Source organism: Petaurus breviceps, unplaced genomic scaffold (assembly GCF_028583685.1).
Source record: "Petaurus breviceps papuanus isolate PSGF00001 unplaced genomic scaffold, PetGlider_PUasm1.0 90825, whole genome shotgun sequence".
NCBI classification, from domain to species: domain Eukaryota; kingdom Metazoa; phylum Chordata; class Mammalia; order Diprotodontia; family Petauridae; genus Petaurus; species Petaurus breviceps.
The window spans coordinates 10,393,601-10,411,504 of NW_027187353.1; the positions used below are offsets into that span (position 1 = coordinate 10,393,601).

Consider the following 17,904-nt stretch of genomic DNA (forward strand, 5'->3'; position numbering starts at 1 on the left):
TCTCTCTCTCTCTCTCTCTCTCTCTCTCTCTCTCTCTCTCTCTCTCTTTCTCTGTCTCTCTTTCTCTGTCTCTCTGTCTCTCTCTCTCTGTCTCTCTCTCACTCTGTCTCTTTGTCTCTCTGTCTCTCTCTCTCTCTGTCTCTCTCTCTCTCTCTCTCTGTCTCTCTGTCTCTCTGTCTCTCTCTGTCTCTCTGTCTCTCTCTCTCTCTGTCTCTCTCTCTCTCTCTGTCTCTCTCTCTCTCTGTCTCTCTCTCTCTCTCTCTCTCTCTCTGTCTCTCTCTCTTTCTCCATACAGTAAGAAATAGGAAGAATATTGTTTTTAAAAAACCTCACAGCTAACTTGAGCAGTGTGGCACTGGCCGCTGCCAAGATTGGATCTCCCCCCAGGCACAAGGAAGCTGTGAGACACACACACACACACATTCACACTCACATACACAGACACACACTCACACACATTTACACACACTCACACAGACATACAGACACGCCCATGTGCACACATACCCACATGCATGCACACTCATGCACACATACCTACATACATGCACACATGTGTGCACACACATACACACACACTTGTTCCAGGCTATCTTATTCTCCCCTCTCATCTGATGAGGCTCACTGCGGATTGCTTCATCCAGATATGGCACATCATCTTGTACCTGCCTCCACCATGAGGGAGGCTTCTTGGAGACTGTTTAAGCCAGAAGATGTAGACTTGGCATTAAATGGGCAGCCATTTGAGATGCCACAAAATTTGGCCTGGGCAGCTAGGTGAGGCAGTGGATAGAGCACCAGTCCTAAAGTCAGGATGACTCATCTTCCTGAATTCAGATCTGGCCTCATACACTAGCTGTGTGACCCTGGGTGAGTCACTTTACCACTTTACAGTTTCCTCATCTGTAAAATGAACTGGAGAAGGAAATGGCAAACCACTCCAATGTCTTTGCTAAGAAAACCCCAAATGGGGTCACGAAGAGTCAGACATGACTGAAATGACTCAACAAAATGTGACACCTCAGGTTAGCCATTGGCTAATTTCAGGATATTTCCATGAGCCATTTTCTCTCTGTGCCTCAGTCACCTTGTTTGGAATGATGGCAAAATAGCCTGTGTCTCACTGTGAGACACTGTATGTCTCAGCTCTTTTAATTCATCAAACCTTTGCCCCTCCCAGCTACCCCTGCTGGAGCTTAGATTCCCTGAAAGGAGTGGGGGCCCTGAAGCACATTATTAACAACAGCGAATGGTCTGAATTAAGCAAATTAAGATTTCATGAGCCACCTACTGTGTGCAAGGCCTTGTGGTAGGTGCTGGTCATATAAATACAGCAATGAAGCAGTCCCTGCCCTCAGTTTCTGTCTATATCTCTGTCTCTGTCTCTGTCTCTCTCTGAAGCAGATTTCATACTACCTGAAGTGGGGGGTGAGGTGTGTGTGAGAGGGAAGGGAGTAAGCCAGCCAGGTAGACTGTCACACTACAAACAGGGGAGTGATGGATAGGCTAAGAGAGAAATCCAAACAATGTGCTCTGAGAATCAATTGGGAGGATCAGCGTAGGATTCACAGAGAAGATGGCACCTGAATAGAGGAAAAGGGAGTGCACCCAGTCATGGCCACAGCCTGGGCAAGTGCACAGAAGCAGGAAATGGTAAGGGTACAGTGGAAATCTAGTTTTTTTGGATTGTAGAGGTGTAGACAGTGGTAATGGGCAACAAGTCTGGGAAAAGAATTGGGGGAAGGATGGTTGTGAATGGTTCTGAATACCAGAGTTGACATTTGACCCTAAAGGCAAAAGGGAGCCAGTGGAGTTTATTGAGCAGAAGAGTGACAGGGTAAAACCATTGCTTTAGTAATATCACTTTGGCAGCTATGTGGTGGATGGGCTGGAGAAGGGTGATGTGGGAGGCAGGAAGAGTGATTGGGAGGTGGCTGCCACAGTACAGGCAAGAGACAGTAAATGCCTGAATGAGGATGATGGCTTTGTGATGGGGGAGAGAGAGAGAAGCAGACAGACAGAGATAGACAGAGACAGAGAGAGGAAGGGAGAGACAGAGAGAAAAGGACAAACAGAGACAGAGAGATACAGACAGACAAACAGAGAGAGAAACAGAGAAAGAGAAACAAAGGCAGACAGAGACAAACAGAGAGGGAGGGAGGGAAGGAGGAAGAAAGACAGAGAGGGAGAGAGAGAGGCAGAGACAGACAGAGACAGAAAGATAGAGGGAAACAGAGAGAGGGAAGGAGAGAGAGGCATACACACAGAGACAGAGACAAGAGAGAGGAAGGGAGAGATAGAGATAGAGAAAGAGACAGAGAAAGCAAGAGAGAAGAGGGACACACAAGAGAGAAATAGAGACAGACATATAGGCAGAAACTGAGAGACAGAGACAAATGATATTTTGGAGGAGGCACATACTTTAGAGATATTTTGGATTGAACCCTTAGTGACCGGGGAGTGCGGTGGCCACCTTCAACAGAAACAGGGAAGTTTGGATGACAGATAGGTTTAGGAAGGAAGATGATTTCCGTTTCAGACATTTGGGGTTTGATATGGTGGTGTGATTACTATGTGGAGATGTCCATCAAACAGTTGGCAATGTGGGTCTGGAGTTCAGAAGAGATATTAGGTCTAGACATAGTGTCATCTGTGAAGGAGGAATAATGATGAAACTCATGGGGGCCGATGAGGTCATCAATGGAAAGAACTTAGAGAGATAAGATAAGGGGGCCCGGAACACAGTCCTAGAGGGCTCCCATGCTTACAGATTGGGAGATGATGATCATTTAGCAACAGGATTGGGGTAGGCTGGTCAGATGGGTAGGAAGAAAACCCTCAGAGGTCTAACAGCCTTCGGAGCTAACACCCCTGCTGAGAACCCTTCTCTGATCTTCCCAACTGAATGTGTATATTCTTGGAGCACATTGTTTAGATTTCTCTTTTCCCCTATCACTCTTTTAAAAACTATATATAACAGTCTGTGCACCTGACTTACTCCCCTACCCTTCATATACACGCCACCAGAAGCTAAGGGTGGAGGGACTCTCTGAGTGGAGTAGGCAGTGAACAGTGTTGAAAGCTGCAGAAAGGCCGAGGCAGAGGAGAATTGAGAAAAGGCCATGAGAGTTAGTAATTTAGCAAGCTTGCAGGTTATTCATGAAAAACCCAGGGCGCAGCAACATGTGTGGCACAAAGAGAACATTGAATTAGGAGTCCGATGAGCTGGGTTCTGATACCATCCTGCTCTTGTGACTTCGGGATGTCATTTAATATTCCGGAATTTCATTTTCCTCAAATATCAAATAAGGGGGTTGGACTAGCTGGTCTCTAATATTCTTTTCATTTCTAATTCTGTGGTCTCCTTAGCCTCTCTAGGCCTCTCTTTCCTCATCTTGGTCAAGTCCAGGTAAGAGGGTGGGGGAGAGGAGTGGGTTACATAATTTCCAAGGTCTAAAATGCACATACCCAGATGTTTGATGAAACTGGGCTTCCAACCTAAAATCCACTTGGGCTGCTCAGGCTAAGGCTCTGGTATCTGAGTTCTGTCAGGATGCCACCTCCCTGAGGGAGGGAACAATTTCCAAAGGCTTCCATGGGGCTACTTCTAGTACATTAATTGCATATCTTCACAGCACCTGACTCCAGGCAGAATCTGCCCCATACCCCACCTCCTTAACATTTTTGTTTTGCTAGTAATTACTTTCTGGGTCTATTTATTACAAAATTCCAGCAGAAGGTCTTTTTCTAAATACACAATTATCTGTTTATAACTGAAACTCAATCCCCCCTCCACCTCCCCAGAATAAATGGATTGAGGGAATCTTTCTCTATCTTTAATTACATGCTGCAAATTATTCTTTGAATAAGGCTTCAATAAAACATTTAACAATGGAGAAGTTGGCCAGATTGATTGTTAATTCAGATCCTTAAAAATTCTATTCACTGCAGTAATTAAGGTCTTAGTTTTCCCCCCAGCCCTCACTTCTTTTCAGTATTTCAGTTCTTAATGACAGTCCAAGGCCTCTTGGGGATACCCTAGACTTTCCCACTATTTTCTCACTCATACCCTATGTCTGACCATGACATGTATCTAACTGAGATGAAATTATTCTGGTTCTTAAAATGTCAGCAATGGAAAGATTTTAAGATGATCGAGTTCAGTGTTCTTATTTTATAGAGAAGAAAACTGAGGTTCAAAGTGATTGTAATTTACTTGGGGTCACCAAACTGGCTAATGGCAAAGGTAGGACTAAGCCCCAAGTCTCCAGACTTGTGTATAATTTTTCCCCATTCTTCCAAACAGCTTTCCCAGAATTACAGCATATTACAATTGGAAGAGACAGGTGACTAAGGTTACAAAGACAAAAAAGAAACAGTCCCTGTATTCAAGGAGCTTACCTTCTTCACTCAAGGGATACAATACAAATACATAGGAATGTACATAATAAATAGAGAGTAGAAGTCTATGAGTATATGACTATATAAAGGAGCTGAGTTATGATCAGAGGCTCAGGGGCAGTGAGCAGATCAGCCTGGTTGGAGCAGAACATCCTGGTGGGGCTGCAATGAATGGAAAGGGTGCCAAGGTTGCTGGGATCCAGGTTCTAACAAACTTTGAGATGGCGGAGGGTAGTGGAAAGGGTGGGAAACATGGAAAGTCATCAGAGATGCTTTGTGAGGATCCTGCTTCTGACAATACTTATGTGACCTTAAATCACATCAAATCGTTGTCCTCTATTTTCTCATCTGTAGAATGAGGGGTTGGATTGAAGGATCTCTGAGGACTCTTCCCACTTAAAACCTATGATCATATTATATATGACCATATTATCATTGATGATATATGCATATTGTGTGTGTACAGACACACACACATATTTGCAGAGAGTGTGCTCTGACTCATTATCTTACAGGGAGGCCTGCCAGATCTCTCAGGACTCTAGGAGTATCCTGGGGATGGGGTGGTGAAGAGAAGAAGGTTGTCTTTTCTCTAATGTCATTAATGTCAATGTGGCAATGTTGGTCCCTCCTGTTCCATGTCCATATGTGACGCAATTGCTGAATGATTCCTTGTCTCAGCTACTGTAGGGCTGGGGTCCTGAAGGTCACTTCCAAAGGTCACTGCCTGCTCCTTGGGGCATTGATGCTGGGCTGGCTACAAAACCAGAATGTGGAGATGCCATTCTCCTGACCTCACAGAGTTGGAGTATCCAATCCTACCACCTAAAACAGAAAGGAACAAATGCTGAGGCGGGCAAAGAACATAGATCTCTATTCCCAGCCCAAACGCTGGCCTTGTAGAGAGAACTCAAGGCTTTGCCCCTCACAGTGCTGTCTGTCACTGGGTGCCATCAGTGAAGGAGTCACGCTGAGAGAGTGGCCAAAAGAAAAGACTGAGGATCTAGTGGGTTCTCCTTTGGAAAACCTCTGCAGCCAAAGACTCTTCTATTCACCATAGAGTTTGTTGACTGGAAACAGTTACAAAAGGTCTACGACTATTCTCTAAAGCCCTGCCATTACGGGGCAGCACAGCCATACCAGAAGTGTCTCCAGACTATTACACATGGGGAGACATTGTCAGAGGTGTTATGTGCACATGCTAATTGTGTAGTAGCTAATCTAATCTCAGTTTCCGCATCTGTTAAAGGAGGGGTTGACCCCTGTACACTTCCAGACCTAAATATTTGAACCCATTAGATCCTCGGTCTTTTTCTTTTGGCTGCTCTCTCAGCATGACTCCTTCACTGATGGCACCCAGTGACAGACAGCACTGTGAGGGGCAAAGCCTTGGGTTCTCCCTACCAAGGTCAGTGTTTAGGGTGGGAATAGAGATTTATGTTCTTTGCCTGCCTCTATGTGTGTGTGAGTGTGTGTGTGTGTGTGTGCAATTAGACTGTGAGCTATTTGAGGACAGAGATTGTTTTTTAGCTTTCTTTCTATCCTTAGTGCTTGGCAAAGTGCCCAGCACATAGTACTTTAAAAATGCTTATTAGCTGACATATATGTACACATGCATCTTCATGTATATGTGTGTATATACATATATATATATACACATATACATGGGTATGTTTGTACATGCACACATATATAAAGGCATGCATATATGAGAGAAAAAGAGTCTGTGTTGATAGAGAATTAGCCTTGGAATCAGGAAGGCCTGAATTCAATCCCTACATAATTCATTAGTGGAACATTTGTTATTAGAGCCCAGCTCTCTTGACTCCCAGACAGATCCACCACGCCAAAGATTTTACACACTAACCCAAGGGTGGGGAACCTGTGAATAACCTCTCTTACTTCATCACTTTCAAGGTCTGTGATTTTTGTCCATGTGTCATTCCTTTTGCCACCAGACATTCATAACCCTCTAAGACTTGACAAATGATCTCAAAGAATTGTTTTATTTTAAAAACTATAATTATCTTGCTACCTACCTGGAGATGGGCTTCTTCAAACTTAACTGGGCTGGTTCTCAGTAAAAAAAACATGCATAACCACTGGATTTAAACAGAAGGTTTTTTTTTTCTTGGTAGGATTTCCAGAGAGTTATCCAAGGACATGGCCTCTGAGAGCCCAGGCTCATCTTCATGCCATGATGAGGCAATAGAGGAGGATTTTGGCCAAAGAGCTTGATCTTAGCTCTGGGAATTTACAAAGCAATGCCTCGCACTTCACAGTTTGTTTACAGGGAACCTGTCATAGGACCTGCCATGACAAGCAAGCTTCCTCTTCACGTGACAGCAAAACTGAGATATCTCATCACCTTATCTTAGCACAGTGTCTGGCACATAGTTAGCACTTAATTAATGAGTGTTGACTGACTGACTGACCGTAGCTCATGAGCCCACTCTGTTGACAGTAGCAAGTGACAGCATTATGAGATTGGTGTTATTATTCTCTTGTCTTCAGTATTGTGCTCAATTTACCTCCTACAAACCAAGTGAAATTGGTTATTGATCATAATACTGTCAGGTGCCTGTGTCTCATAGCAACAAAGCTTTGCCAGATCTAGGTGGGCACAGTTGAGGTGTCTGGCACCTACAGGCTTAATTTCAACCTTTTACCAGCTCTTATAATCAATACTTTCAAATTAGTTCCAGGAAAAGACTCTCCTATAGCCATAGACTATGAGAGGTGGCAGAGAGCTGAGAGATCCAGCTCCTTTATTTATTTTATTTTTTTATTGATGACTTGTTTTTATCAAGTTCATTTCCAAATATACCTCATTTCACCAACCACACAATGAGACTTCCCTTGTACCAATTACTAAGAATCAGTTCAGCAAAACCACCCCAGACTTTCACTACAACTGAAAGCATATGGTACCTTCAATGACTGTGTCTCCTACTTCTCCAGTGAAAGAAATGAAGTACATTTGCTCATCTCTTCTTGGTCCATTCAGCTTTGAAATAAGCAAATTGAAGCCCAAATAAGCAAAATGATGAGTCCAAAGGCACAGAGATCTAAAATGATCATGTATTTTTGTTGTTGTTGTTCAGTCTTCCAACTCTTTGTGACCCCATATGGGGTTTTCTTGGTGCAGATTTACCATTTACTTCTCTGGTGGATTAAGGCAAACAGAGGTTGAGTGACTTGCCAGGAGTCCCACAGTAAGTGTTGGAGACTGAATTTGACCTTAGAGCTTCCTGACTCTAGGCCCAGTGCTCTATCCATAGAGCTATCTAGCTGCCTCCATATATTGCAGAAGCAGAAAAAAGATTGATTTACTACATGGCATAGTTGACATCGGTGCCTCACTTTAAGATTTGTGTATCCTTTCTTTTGTGTGTGTGTGGGTTTTTGTTTTGCAAACATATTCTGTAACAGTTGGATATATTTTAAAATGTGTTTAACAAATTTATTGATAATTTAGATAGAGGCATAGATGTCATGCTTATCCAATTTAGCTTATGGAAAGGAGGGAGGAAAAACTAGCATATTTAGATGACAGCATTCAGATCCAAAAAAGTCTGGGCATCTTAGAGGAGTTGGCCAAATTTAATCAAATAAACTTTAGTATGAACAAATGAAAAGCACTAGAGTTTGGTTCAAAAAATCAATTGCACAGTTGCCATATGGGAGAAATGTGGTTAGATAAAAGTTTCTGAGATGGAGTTCATCCAATTATCTTTTTTTTCTCGCTTTTGGGGGGGGGGGCAATTGGGGTTAAGTGACTTGCCCAAGGTCACATGGCTAGTTTTTGTGTTAAGTTTCTGAGGCCAGATTTGAACTCAGGTCCTCCTGACTCCAGGGCCAGTGCTCTATTCACTGCACCACCTAGCCACCCTCATCCAATTATCTTAGTCTGCTACCAAACTCAGTCAGTGCAGAACATGTCCTATTTCTTATTCACTATAGAAAAAAATATTACCTTGCTCATTCCTCACCAAGGAGTCATAAGTGGAAAAATTCACTATTTCTGCCTGATTACAAGAACAATGAAGATGGAAACATTCATCAGAAGGGAGAAGAGACTGGACTAGATCATCTCTAGGACACTTCCTAACTCTCACATTTTATAAGAAAGACACCTTAAGGGCATAAGAAAGTAGGCTTGTGGGGAAACTGACCCCTGATGGAAATCATAATCAAAGACTCTACAGTTTCATCAGGGTGGGGAACTCCCACTGCTAACACAGATGATTTAAGTGAGTCCCAAGGAGTTACCTACAGCATATAGAGGTTAAGTGGCATGACCCCAGTCACACAGTAAATATCAGAAACAAAGTTTGAATGGAGATCTTTCTGATTCTAAGCCTAATATTCAATCGAGTATGCCAGGCTACTTCCCAGGAGGAAGAGGAGGCTCTGTGATCCTGGAGGGAGACACTTTACCTCTCTAATCCAACCTTGGTTTCCACATCTGTTAATGAGGGGTTGACCCCTGTAGACTTCCAGATCTAAATCTTTGATCCTATGAACTACTAGGGCAGCTAGGTGGTACGGTGGATAGAATGCCAGGTCCAGAGTCAGAAAGATTCATCTTCCTAAATTCAAATCTGGCCTCAGACACTTAGTAGCTGTATGACCCTGGGAAAGTCACTTCTCTCTCTTTGTCTCAGTTTCCTCCTCTGTAAAATGAACTGGAAAAAAAAATGGCAAAGCCCTCCAGTATCTCTGCCAAGAAGACGCCACATGGGGTCATGAAGAGTCAGATATGGTTAAACAACAATATGAACTACTGTGATCTGAGGAAGAGGAGGAAGATGATGCCTGACATTAATATCAAGCTTTAAGGTTTACAAAGACATGACTTACATGGCTCACAACAGCTCTGTGAAGTAGATATTACAGATATTATCCCCATTTTATCAATTGTTTGTAGAATGGTTCACCTGGCTAGATTTTGCTGACATTCACATGTGTGTGCATGTGGGAGAAAGCATAAAGGGAGCACCAGAACATGATGAGGTGGTTGAGAGGGGGTGTCTTCATTTTCTTGAGTCAGATGAACAGAAAGGATGTGGTTGTCAAAAACAATTATAACATAATCTCAAGCTTCTCCCTTACCCATTTTACTAACATCATTTCTGAAATGTGTAATTGAAACGTAATCTGGGAGCAGATCTGTGCCAAAATTACTGTTTTAGTTCATGCAAAGTGTATTTCCATATTCTTTTTCTGTTGTCATGGAGACACAAGGGATGTGTGAGAGGCAAAGTCAACAGCAGCATTAAGGGATGGGCGTCTGATTTGGAAGTTTAAACCTTAGAAATGCATCAAACTAAAAACAGGGAATCCAAGTGTGGTCCTTTAAGGGGAGAGACGTCCATCAAGAATAAAGGTGCCAGTGAAGGCACAGCAGAGGAAGAAGCCATTAGAACCTGATTCACAGCCAAATTCTTTCCAACCATGTTGGTAGCTCATGAATAGGAGTTAGTGGGTTAGGTTTTCTAGTTTGGGACCTGCCTGAGGAAAGGAGAATTTGGTTGCCACTTCCTTTGAAGCCATGATGATGATGAGTCTCCAGGATGGAGGCTTTGTAATCCAAAGGAAAGTGAAAGGTGGGATACAAATCCTTTCATCAGTAGCTTCCTCTGTAAAATGAGGGGACTGGGTTAGATAATTTTTTGAACTCTGCTTTGATCATGGTCATTAATAATAATAATAATAATAATGACAAGAATAATGGCTGACATCTATCAAGTTGATTTAGGAGCCATCTGGTTTAAACTTCTCATTCTGCAGATGAGGATATCAATGCTCCAATATATTAATTTATGCTCCCGTGGTCATGCTGATAGACAGTGTTAGAGACTGGATGCACACACGGGCTTTCCTGACTGTATGCCAAGGATGCTATTTACCATACCAACCTGCCCTGCAGCTTCTTTGGGTTGTGGAACTGGAAGGGACCTTAGAGATTATCCGAGGGGTGGAAAGGACACAAGTGTGAAGCCAGTCCACCTTGGCCCACAGCATGTTCCCACTATTTCCATTTGTAAGCAGTTATTAAATGACTCCTATGGGCAGTGGTTGGCAGGGTCATTGTCATCAACAGAGAGCCAAGGAGTCTTGTTGTTGGTGTTCAGTCATTTCAGTCGTGTCTGACTCTTCATGACCCCATTTAAGGGTATCTTGGCAAAGATAATGGAGTGGTTTGTCATTTCCTTGTCCAAATCATTTTACACATAAGGAAACTGAGGCAAAGAGGGTGAAGTCATACCGTTAGTATCTGAGGTCAGATTTGAACTGGGGCCTGATACTCTATCTACTGTGCTCCCTAGTTGTTGGTGCCAGGAAGACTTTAATTCAAATCCTGCCTCTGACAAGGGTGACCCCCAATGAGTCATTTAACCCATTAGTGCTCTAGGGAACTCTCTAAGATACAACTTGCAGAGAAGTTCCTGACCTATATCAGTGGAGGGAGTTTCCTTCTCTGGGAGTTCTTATAATAATGAAGTCTCTAGTCTAGTCCTAATGCCTCTCACTACTATGTACAAAGCCCAGTGTTAGGCTCTAGCATTACAAGGATGAAAGACAATTATGGGCATCCACCTAAAGAATACAGACTTGGGAGATGGGGAACGGAACACAGGATTAAAGCCTGGGCACAAAAGGGGATGATCCAAGGTAGAAGCACAGACGATGCCTAAACAAAGATTTAAGAGAAATTTGAGAAGGGAGAAATCCCCTCCTGCTGTAGGGAGGGGGGGAGGCATCATGGATCAGCTGGGCCTAGAAGGCAGAAGGGAATTTCAACAAGAGGAGAAGAGCATATTCTAAGGTTAGGATACAGGTGTTACCGATGCATGGAGGTGGTATCTCTGTATCTTCAGCATCTCTGAACCAGACTTTAGGAGACCATGGAGATAGATGTGGGGAGGATTAGAAGGGGAACCAGTTTGGATTGGGAGGGAGGGTATATTTAAAGAGCTGTTATAACTCTGTACTAATCCCTGGGGATAGAAATATAAGAAAGCATGATACTCATTGACCCCAAGGACCTTACATTCTTGTTAGGAATACAATACCAAAAGATGAGCGCGGGAGGCAACAGATGTCTATTAGAGGAGGCGTGGCTCGGAAATAGTGGCCCAGAAGTCACCTGGATGCATGTTCTAGTAAAAAGAGAGCTGACCTGGAGTCAGGAGGCCTGAGTTCCAGTCCTACTTACGACACCAATTAGCTGAGTGACCAAGGGCGTGCTGCAGTCTCTCTGAGCCTTCATTTCTCCATTGTAAAATGTATATAACAATGATTGTACTTCTGTCTCATAGAATGACTGTGCGCCACTAATGGTGTGATAAGTCACAGAGTCTGTCAGGCCTTTGGTTTACTCATTTCTGCAAAAGAAAGATGGAAGGAATGGGGGTCACTGTAGATGAGATCTGATTCCATGACCTCATCCTCCTTTCCAGCCCCATCTCTCACTACCTGTTTCGCATACCACATACCTCAGGAAAACTGTACGGCCAATGTTCTCTGAATTCATCTTGCCCTCACTGTGCTTTTATTGACCTTATCCCCAATACCTGAAATAAGCTACTCTCTCTGCCTATAGAAATCTTTTACATCCTTCAGGGGACCAGATCAAGGACCATCTCCTCCATCAAGTCTTCTCGATTCTCTGAACAATCACTACCCCCCAGAGAAATAATCTCTCGATCTTCAGATATATCAGTGATGACCATCTAGGCCTTCCCCTGAATTTATTGTATTCTAAGTTGTGCTAGAGTTATTTATGTATGTGCCTTATCTTCTCCTCTAGACTTTCTGCTCCACAATGGCAGACACCATGGTCTCATTCATCCTTGTAATCACGACAGGACTAGCATTGGAAGTTGCACAAAGAAAACCCATTTTAAAAAATGGTTGAGTTTGTTGGGCCAGAAAATTTCCTTAAAGCATACTGGATAAATCTTTATCCCTCCAGGCTGGGGTTTTGTATTTCCTGGGGGAGTGAGGGACAGGATGTTGAGAAGGGACAAAATGCAAGTTATGAACCAAGCACTAGGCAAGGGCCCCATTGCCTCAGGCTGGGAGATGGGGAGGTAGGAAGACAGGGGCTCAACCCAGAAGACACATGCTGGGTCTGTCTCCAAGGGACTGATCTCTGTTCCACATCACACTTGATGGAGGCATCAGCCTAAGTGAATAAGAGACTTATCTGACAATATAATGAAATAATTTCTTTGGACATTTGACTTAATTATACCCTCAACCAAAGGTCACAGGATTAAAATGATGGAGACTCAGGGCTACTCTGTCTTAGCAGTTTAATTACACCCAGGGCTGGAGTAATTAATATCTATTTTAGGCATGGCCTAGTAGAAGCCATGACAGGCAAGGACCAGACCACTTGGACCAGAAGATGCTGAGCTGTAAGAAGCAGACGCAGCTTCATTTCTACTTGTTTCTTTGTTTCTCTGTTTATAACATAAGGTCACAGATTGAGAACTAGAAGAAACTTTATGGGCCATAAAGTCCAATCCTTCATAATACAGATAAGGAAACTGAGGCCCTAATAAGTTAAATGGTTTGCCCCAAGTCACATATATAGTAAATTTTTCCAACCCAAGTCCTCAGATGCCAAACTCTGAGATCTTCTTTTGCAAGGACTTAGTCTCTGGATTTAAAGTTTAGCCAAGGACAGTTCCATATAGTAGACTCCTGACTCAGTTTCCCCTTTTGTGACAGGGTATTTATACCTCCTTTACCAGGTTTTTACTTGTTCTCTTAGACTGGGCTCTTCGGAACCTCATTCACTGACATGAAGCTAATCAGACAAGTACGAGGCTGCAAACTACCCTCAGTGTCCTCACCAGTTTAAACCAGTTCCCTGGACAACAAAAAGAAACAGTTCATAGAAGTTCCCACCAGGAGTCTCTGCTCTCCTGAGAATGTAAAAACTAGACACAGCCCTCTCAGATTAATGCCTGAGGCATTGACCCAGAGGGAGACACCCAACCTCTGCCAGGAGAACCAATTGGGCAGAGTATCTGGATCTACAGAGTGGAGGTCAGCTACATGCCAGCAGAGTATGATGGAGGCTTTCTCACTGAGGCTCATTGCCTTAGTGTGCTTTGACTTCATAGCAGGCTGTGAAGGGGAGGATTAAATTGCCAGCCTCATCAGCCTTGCCTGATGCTGGATGATTGAGACCTCACTTGATTATTTCAGGGTAGGACTGGTAGCTAAGGAGTTTCCTGGTATTTCTCTGCCATGAAAGTCCTATCTAAGGGTAGTTGCCCTTTGGTAGGCTTGGTTAAAGTCAAGTCCTGCCCTGACTAGGCTTGTCCATCCCAGGGTATCCTACATCAATCCAGCCAGACTGGCCTTCTTCCTGCTTCTTGCATATGACATCATTATTTTCTGGGCAGAGGTGCTGATAGACCTCTGGGTAACTTTCCATCCTCAGTGCTCCAGAGATCAAGATTTTCTCCACCAAATTAACATCACTCCTCTTTTGATATCCTTTCTCTACTATGTTTGCTCCAGAATTATGAAAGCAGAGGCATGCTGGTAAATGTTTAACAACCAACTCCAATATCCCCTTGCATGTAAGGCTTCCAAGTGGCACACACTTTAATTAGGGTGTAGAAAAATCACAAGGGCACAGTAAATTCAGAATTTTATAGTAATTTCTAGTTCCCTTTCCTAATTCCCTCCTACTTCTGTAATACCTACCAAGTAATACCAGGACTCAGGACTTTAGATTCATCCCTTGGCTCTGGATCTCAAATTCCTTGGAGGTCACTGGGCCAAGTATCCTTTGTGTCTGGGCCCTAGATCTGCCCTTTAGTCCCACGTTGAAACTACTTCTCCTGAAGATACACAATCCCTCCCTCTATGGTTGCCTTGAATTTTACTTAAAAAATTTTCTCGAATTGAATTTCCCCTTTGTGGGTGACAGAGTTCCTAAGTCAGTCCAGCTACAATGCCCCAGCCCTAAAACTTTCTCAACTGAGGTCTCCATGACCAACACTAATCATCTTTTCTGTGTAGACTTTCTGCACTCAGTTTCTCTAAAAATTCCATGATTCTCATGTCTCTCTAGGATCTGCAGGTCCCCTGTTGGGTACAGAGCTCAGGCCACCTATCTAGATTTCACTGTCACGTCAAACAATAACGCATCTAGAATCCAACAAAATCGTCTGGTTACTCTGGCCCCAGCTGGTTGGGGGATTTTCAATCAATGTAAGACTTTTTTGATGGGGACAGGGGTCATTTGTCCTAGGGTATGCTAGTAAAACTTTAACAATCTGCTTTCCAAAAGGAACACACTTTTAAGTTTAATCTGGATTTTTAGCATTTTTCCTATTGATTTCTTAAGACTAGAAAAAATGCCAATTTGCACCCTTTGCCCATTTCTGAGATGTCAACACACACAGAATGTTTAAAAACCAACTCTGCTGAGCAGGTTGAATCAGCTCCAAAGCACCATGATTTGTTCTAGTTTTTCCTCTTGACCTCTCCTACTCTCTGTTCATCCTTCCCCTTCTCTTTCTCTTTTCCTCATGTCTGCTTCTGACTATTTTCTGCCTTTTCTTCCTCCCCATATTTCTAGATGAGCTGAGTTTCCATCATCCTTTTCACTTCTTCCTGGGCTCCATCTCATCTGTCCAGACATATTAAAGATAACAGTGATTATAATTAGCACTTCAAGGTTTGCAAAGCACCTTTCACAGTGATCACAGCAAACCTATGAGTTAGGTGCTGTTATTCTTATTTTACAAAGGAGGACATTGAGTTCCAGAGAAGTTAAGCAACTTGACCAAAGTCACCTAATAAAGGTCTTGAAGAATTTGAACTCAGGTCCTCCTGATTCCTTGTCTATTATCACCTGTAATGTGCCCCATGGTCTAGTCACACTGACCTGCTCATTTTTCCTCCCCCAAGACTCTGCCCTGTCCTATTTACATACCATGACTAGAATGCACTCCCTCCTGATGTCCACCGCTAATCTCTAAGCTTCTGCTCAAGCATCACCTTCTGCAGGAATCCTTTTCAGATTCTTCACTCAACTGCTGGGGTCCATGTTGTCTTCCCCCTTCAAATTGTAATTTCCTTGAAGGCAAAGACTGTTTTGTCTCATATCCTCAGCAATGAGTATGGGTCTCTCACTTAGTAAGTTCTTAATAAATATTTGTTGATTGATCGGTTATTAGAGTAACAAGAGCCCTTAGAGGTTATTGAGGCTAATTCAGTTACTCTACAAATAAAGAAATGGAGGTTCAGGGTGGGAAAGTCACTGGGTCAAGGTCACACTAAGGAATCAGAGGCAGAGAAGGGTCTAGAATTTCTATGACTCAACTCTTAGTCTTCTGTTCTTTTCCCACCACGCTTTCTAGAATCAAAGGTACCCCCTATTCCTTGACTCTCCTTTCTTCTGTTCTCCACCATCACTATTATCACCGCCCCTTCCCATTGTCTCCTTTCTCCAAGAAGGGTCACAAGGTTTGTGGAATTAAGCTCATCACAGTGGATCTGCTGAACACCACATGCTGTTTCAGCAAAACTAGAAATGACAATCAGGGCTTCCTGCAAAAGGCAGTAACATATGGCAGATACTTAATGTTTAAAACCTCTAGCAAGTTATCTGGGTGGTGTAATGACACAAACAAGATTGATCAGTTGAAATGTAGCTACTGCTCTTGAAGGATGCATACACAGACACACAGACACATACTGACCTGGGCAACATCCAGGGAAATGGGGAGAAGGCCTCTTCCAGAATTACCCTAAATAATACATTCATCTGTCAAATGAGAAAGCCAGACTGTCTGGTCTCTCAGGGCTCTCCCCACTCTGATACTTGATGACAACATGATCATTAGAATGTGCTATATCCATATGCTAAAGTTTTGGTTTAAACAAGGAAAGATTCCTCTGTTTCACAAAATGGCACTCATCAGGAGAAAGTTAAAGTCTTCTGCTCACCAGTGACTTAGGTTAAGATAATGTCATTCCTCTGGGATGATTTTTTAATTTTTATTTATTTATTTTGCTTTTTGGAGGGCAATTGGGGTTAAGTGACTTACCCAAGGTCACACGGCTAGTAAGTGTTAAGTGTCTGAGGCCAGATTTGAACTCAGGTCTTCCTGACTCCAGGGCTGGTGCTCTATTCACTATACCACCTAGCCACCCCCCTTTGGGATAATTTTAACCAAAGAAGTAAGAGAGTCTGATCTAGAAATTTCTTTGCAATTTTAATAATTTATGATTCTAAGACCATATGATGAGGCCACTGTATAGTGCAAGTAAATTCAATCAACAAAAGCCTACTATGTGTCAGGCACTGTGTTGGGGGTTGGTCATCCAAGTCCTAATACTGCTGTCTCCCTAGAGGGGGCTTCTTTTCTGAAGTTACTCAAGGGACTTTTTCCTTTCTGTTTATATTCTTGGTAGGACCAGCTCTCCCGACACACTTTCCATCAAAGTCATTTACTCAATCTCTCATTACTCTTCCCTCCCCACCAATCTCCCTTCTCCCCCCCTTCTCTGACCCTTAGTCATCACATGCCATGCTCTCTAATTGTCAGTCCTTTGTGGCTCTTCCCTCCCCACCAATCTCCCTTCCTCCCTCCCTTCTCTGACCCTTAGTCATCACATGCCATGCTCTCTAATTGTCAGTCCTTTGTGGAAAGTAGGAAAATTACCTAACTCATGTCTCCTCTCCTAGGGATAGTCAGAGTAATTGTTGTTCTTAAGTCATTTCAGTCATGCTGACTCTTTGTGACCCCATTTGGGGTTTTCTTGGCAAAGATACTAGAGTGGTTTGCTATTTCTTCCTCCATCTCATTTCACAGGTAAGGAAACTCAGGCAAAGAGGGTTAAGTAACTTGCCCAGGGTCACCCAGCTAGGTCACCCAAATGTGAGATCAGATTTGAATTCAGGAAGATGAGCCTGGCCCTCTATCCACTGTGCCACTTACCTGGCTATCAAAAGCTTAGTATTTTTTTTTTTGAGAGGGGAAAGCAAGGGAATTGGGGTTAAGTGACTTGCCCAAGGTCACACAGCTTGTCAGTGTGTCAAGTGTCTGAGGTAGGATTTGAACTCAGGTCCTCTTGACTCCAAGGACAGTGCTCTATTCACTGCGCCATCTAGCTGCACTAGTATTTATTTGCTTATTCATTCATTCATCCATTTGTTCCTTTATTTATTTGTTCATTTATTCACTTATTTACTTACTTATTCATTCATTCATTTATTTGCTTGTTTGTTTGTTTGTTTATGATGAGGCAATTGGGGTTAAGTGACTTGCCTGGCAGGGTCACATAGCTAGTAAGTGTCAAGTATCTGGTCAGAAATCAGATTTGAACTCAGGTCCTCCTGACTTCAGGGCCAGTACTCTATCTACTGCACCACCTAGCTGCCCCAAAAGCCTAGTCTTTATGAACATGAGCAGCATACACTGAGATGATTCTCCATGTAAACTTGGAGTACACACAGGT

The 17,904-nt window shown here is 43.1% G+C and overlaps 1 protein-coding gene across 2 annotated transcripts in view; it reads left to right on the top strand.

Moving 5' to 3' along the window:
* CALY (calcyon neuron specific vesicular protein) overlaps positions 1–17,904 on the top strand; it is a 122,572-nt gene that overhangs the window by 48,156 nt on the left and 56,512 nt on the right. The gene's annotated exons all lie outside the window — the stretch shown is intronic.